The sequence below is a fragment of the Martes martes genome (assembly GCF_963455335.1).
Source record: "Martes martes genome assembly, chromosome: 1".
Classification (NCBI taxonomy): Eukaryota; Metazoa; Chordata; class Mammalia; order Carnivora; family Mustelidae; genus Martes; species Martes martes.
The window spans coordinates 25,731,738-25,737,477 of NC_137888.1; the positions used below are offsets into that span (position 1 = coordinate 25,731,738).

The 5,740-nt window shown below is 38.5% G+C and overlaps 1 pseudogene across 1 annotated transcript; it reads left to right on the plus strand.

Annotated features, from left to right (window-relative positions):
- Window positions 1–5,174: 5,174 nt before the first annotated feature.
- Window positions 5,175–5,534, plus strand: LOC308347277 (large ribosomal subunit protein eL34-like; annotated as a pseudogene). Its single transcript has one exon. The product of its transcript is annotated as a large ribosomal subunit protein eL34-like (transcript).
- The last annotated feature ends 206 nt before the right edge of the window (window positions 5,535–5,740 follow it).

Consider the following 5,740-nt stretch of genomic DNA (forward strand, 5'->3'; position numbering starts at 1 on the left):
GAGGTATCATCATATTTATGCCTTGAAAAATCCATTGATAGATGCATTTTCTGTTCCTCACATACCATTTCTTTCCATCTTTTGCCAAATAGTCCAGAAAACAGATGCCCTCAAATACTGTTTTGGCAGCTTAAATTGTCATTACATTTAGAAGAGAGCTGTTAGCCAATTGACCAACGACCTTGTCTCAGTTTTCTTTCACCTTGAGTTGTATGTAGAATTTTGTATTGGTGAATGAGTGGTTTTACTTTCCAATACCACATGATCAAATTCCTCATCTCTGTTGATTTCCAAGACATTCCACCGGCACGTTCTTGTCCTGCCTTCTTTGTGTTCTCCATCTTCAACTCTTTAAGTACAGTAATTGTAATGGTAGTAAGATTGATGACTAATGTTTTTGATATTTTGCATTAATAAGGAGTGTTTGGGGCATCTGGGTGGTGCAGTCAGTCAAGCATTAAACTCTTGGTTTCTGCTCAGGTCGTGATCTCAGGGTTGTGAGATCTGGCCCCATGCTGGGCTCTGTGCTGAGTACGGAGTCTGCTTGGGATGCTCTCTTCCCCTCTTCCTTTGCCCCTCTTTCCTATACTCACGCTCTCTCTCTCTCTAAAATAAATAAATCTTTAGAAAAAAAAATAAGTGGTATTCAAATACAGCTTTGTTAGGAATGAGAAAATGGGCCATTGGACTTGAGATTTATCTGCATAGATGTGATATTTGGAGCTGGTTGTCTATAAGATCATGAGGAAGAAGGATGGAAAGTAAAAGAGGCACAGAGAATTAGACTTAGTATACCTTTTCAGGGAGTTGAAGAAAAAGCTAAAAAAAAGTAGGTAAGTTTCATTTCATTATAATTATAACTGAATATCTGTCCTTTACCAGAGCTACTAAAAAAGAATGACAATAATTGCAATTGATTTTCAATTGTACTTCTTATTTCTTCTTACCTTTCTAATATAGAAGCTAAGTTGCTAAGTATTGACAGAGAAAATGAGAAGTAGAGATTTGTGTAATGTATTTGCTGGGCAATTGGTCATTGGAAAAAAAGTCAGTTTATGTTAATTAAGCAGCATTTTGAATGTTTTATTAAGGGTGAGTAGGAGTTAGATTGAATTATTTAAAAGCTAACCAACCATTATTCAAAGATGGAATTAACTCTGGTAAAACTGAAAACTTTAATTTCCTTATAGAAAAAAGCACAAGGGATTCCTAGTCCTCAGGAAACCTGTCTGCTGTGAAAGCTTCATTTCAACATTCAGGAAGAGACAAAGCAGTCTAAATCCCTTTCAGATTAAATTAAGTCAGTGAATGGGTCATACGATGAAAAGAAGGCAAACAGAACTTGTCAAATGTGTTGTTCATGAAAATCATTTAGAAAAATTAATATAAGTGAAATTTCTGTATAAATTCATTTGAGGGGCATCTGGATAGCTCTGTTGGTTAACCATCTGATTCTTTTTTTTTTTTTTTAAAGATTTTATTTATTATTTATTTGACAGAGAGAGATCCCAGTAGACAGAGGCAGGCAGAGGCAGAGAGAGAGAGAGAGGGAAGCAGGCTCCCTGCCAAGCAGAGAGCCTGATGCGGGACTTGATCCCAGGACTCTGAGATCATGACCTGAGCCGAAGGCAGCGGCTTAACCCACTGAGCCACCCAGGCGTCCTAACCATCTGATTCTTGGTTTCAGCTGAGGTGATAATCTCTGGATCATTTAATTGAGCTTTGGGCTCCGTGCTCGGTGTGGAGTCTGCTTGAGATTCTTTCTTTTCCTCTCCCTCTGCCCCTTCCTGCACTTGTGTGCTCTCTCTTTCTCCAAATAAATAAATAAAATCTAACCCCCCCCCCAAAAAACCTAAATTCATTTGATAAATTTTGTGGGCAGAGGACAAGGTTATTGGAAGAAAAATTAAGAAAAAAACAAAATGAAGATAAATGATTGAAATGTTTTTCTTTATTCTAGTGAAGCAAACGAATATGAGTTTAAATTACTGTAAAGGTCTATGGGGTTAAAAGTTACAGTGATTTGGCAGCTGCAGTAGGTGGAATAATAGCTCCCCCCAAATATGCCCATGCACTAATGCGGGGAACCTGTGAATATATTACCTTACTTGGCAAAAGGGACTTTGTGGTTGTGATTAAAGGAACAGACCTTCAAATGGGGAGATTATCCTGGATTGTGTGGACTTACTCTAAAGAGAGGAGTCCATAAAAGTAGAGAAACTTTCCAGGCTGGGTCAAAGAGAAGAGAAAGAAGAAAGAGGAGAGATTTGAAGTGAGAGAAAGACTTGAATCCCACCCCTCCTCCCCTAACCACCATTGCTGGGTTTGAAGATGGAGGAAGTGGACAAAGGGCCAAGAAATACAGTGGTCTCTAGAAGCTGGAAATAGCCCTCAGCTGACATGGAGACTTCATTCCTACAACTACAGGGAACTGAATTCTGCTAACAACCTGAATGAGCGAAGACATGAATCCTGCCCTCAAGATCCAGAAAGGAACATAGCATTTGAATTTAGGTCAGTGAGAACCTTGTCAGACTTCTCACCTATAGAACGGTAAGATAGTACATTTGTGCTGTTTTAAGCCAGTAAATATATTGTAATTTGTTAGAGCAACAATAGAAAACTAAGACAACAACTTTATTGGAAATATGCACAACTATCAAACAAATGGCCGTCAGTAAATTTCCCAGTCTAAACAAGTTTGTACTAAAGTCCTCTATATACCTTTTAGTGGAGCTGACTTTTAGCTTCCAATTAAAACAAAATATAATCCAACTCCTAAGGGGCGCCTGGGTGGCTCAGTGGGTTAAGCCTCTGCCTTTGGCTCAGGTCATGATCTCAGGGTCCTGGGATTGAGCCCCGCATCCGGCTCTCTGCTCAGTGGGGAGCCTGCTTCTCCCTCTCTCTCTGCCTGCTGCTCTGCCTACTTGTGATTCTATCTCTCTCTCTGTCAAATAAATAAAATAAAGTCTTTAAAATGTCTGTCACTGTTTTGAATTATATTTTAACTAAATAAGATAATGTTGAAATCCTGTTTTTAGTTATTATCACAAATTACTAATGATTACAAATCAGTTTTATTCTCTAACTTTCTCATACCTACTACAATATATTTGTGAAAGGAAAAATCCACTCTATAAGAATTTCTGTTAAATGATGATATAGATGGGCACTATGTTGGTTATATATGCATATCTGATAGTTTTCTTGGCCATATCAAGAAGGCTGACACATAAGATCACTATATGTTCCCTTCAACCAGAGAATAGGGATTCAGTTTAACTCAATAATTTTTAATGTATGCTGTATGGTACCACAGGAGCATGGCTCTTGCAATCAGAAGTCATTGGTTGAATCCCACCTCCACTCTATATTGTGACCGACAAGTCAGTGAATCTCTCTGAATGACAGTTTTCTAATTTGTGATATGGGAATAGTATCTACCTTAAAAGTTTGTTGTTTTTTTTTTTTTTTAAGATTTTATTTATTTATTTGACAGACAGAGATCACAAGCAGGCAGAGAGAGAGGAGAAAGCAGGCTCCCCTCGGAGCAGAAAGCCCAATGCAGGGCTCCATCCCAGGACCCTGGGATCATGACCTGAGCTGAAAGGCAGAGGCTTTAACCCACTGAGCCACCCAGGTGCCCCAAAAGTTTGTTCTTGAAATAGAATGAAATTTCTCTTTAACTCTTAAACTGTCATCATAATATATAGTATTATACGCAAACACTGAGTACCAATGTGATATTTTGGGACTTACCACCAGGGACTGGAGAAAATGATACCAAAAATATAGAAAAAAAAAAAAGTTGGGTGGAGTCAGGGAAGCATGGTGGAGGTAGTAAGTATGTTTCTCATAAAATTAGAAAACTGACCAGAGCAGCAGAAGAGGTGCTGGAGAGTCAGGAGGCTAAGATCAAAATAAAGAGGGAATCTCAAGTTCACCAGACTAGCATCAAATTTCCTGAGATAGCTAGAGGAGAGGGACTCATGATTTGAGTCCTTTGGCTAGTGCTGGTTTTCAGCGTCACTTGGGAAGCTTCTGTTAAGGGCTTATTCAGATGCCAAGGTATCCAAATTCAATTTAGAGGGTAAGGACACATGGTCTGGATCTTACTGATTCCAGAGATGGGCAGAGCTGGGGACGTTGATAGCAGTTATCATCAGAGCCTCCAAGGCAGGACTGAGAAGGGCAGAATGGGACAGGAACTGAGGGAAACACAAACCCTTAACCTCTATGTATCAAGGGCCATTATGCGCAATTTCTTTACCTGTGCCCTCGCCTGAATAATGCAGTATCCTTCTGTAGCTTTAACTCTTTAGGTTGAAGAAACAGATCTAATTTAGGAAAAAAGAGGGATTTTGTTTGCAGAAACTAGAATGGCACACGAAACCTCAGGATAGGATAACAGGGTCTCAGGATAAAGGTCTAACATGAAGTGAGGGAGTAAAGGTATCTGCTTTTACTTTTTCGGGTGGTTTCTTTTACTTTCCTTTCTCTCTGTACACTTAATTCCATCACTTCTCTATTCTGGCAGAAAAAAGTGGCTTCTGACAATTTTGAGTTTTATATAAAATATACTTAGCTACCCAGAAAGTCTCCTATAACCAGTACAAAAATCTCTGGAGCAAGAACTGCTGATAGCCAAAGCTAGAATAATTTGAGCAACCAAGAATGTAGCGTTGAATTATAACTCAAAGTATAAAAGAAATATCCATGAACTCATACTAATATAAATAAATGATGAAAGAAAGATCTCCTGTAGAAAAATTTCAAATAATTTGTGTAGATACTTATGTAGGTGGAACATAACTCTTTATTTCTGAAGTGTGGATTTTGCATAGCAACTTCCTTTTAAATGCTACAGAATGGGAATAGGGAAAGAGTAACTTAGCGGTGGAGAAAACAGACAAATCAGTTTTCAGTGATCACAATTAACATCAGTCGTGCTGATGAGTCATGTTGATAGTAAGCACCCTTGACATGATGTGATAGGAATCACAGTTTACCCCTGTGGCCCTTTTCCTCAAAACCTATAACCTAAATCTTATCAGGATAAAAACAGATCAATTTCAACTGAGGGACATTTACAAAATACCTGACCAGTACTCCTCGAAATTGTTAAGGTCATCAAAAATAAAATAAGTCTTGGGAGACGGCGTCCGTAGGCATTCAGAATGGTCCAGTGTTTGACCTACCATCGTAGGCTGTCCTACAATACAGCCTCTAACAAAACTAGGCTGTCCCAGACCCCGGGTAATAGAATCGTTTACCTTTATACCCAGAAGGTTGGGAAAACAGCAAAATCTGCATGTGGCATGTGCCTAGGCTGACTTCGAGGAGTTCGTGCTGTGAGACCTAAAGTGCTTATGAGGTTGTCTAAAATGAAAAAAAAACATGTCAACAGGGTCTATAGTGGTTCCATGTGTGCTAAGTGCGTTCGTGACAGGATCAAGCATGCTTTCCTTATCGAGGAGCAGAAAATCGTTGTGAAAGTGTTGAAGGCACAAGCACAAAGTCAGAAAGTTAAATAAAAAAATAAAGCTTTTTTGAGTAATAAAAAAATCAAAAGGCTAAAAAAAATAAAATGAGTCTTATTGTAACATATCAATATTGGTTCATTGTTTGTAAAAAAATGTACCATACTAATGTAAGGTGTTAACAATAGGGGAAACAGGGTGTGGGTGTGAGGTTCACTATCTTCACAACTCTTCTGCAAATAGAAAATTTTCTAAAATAA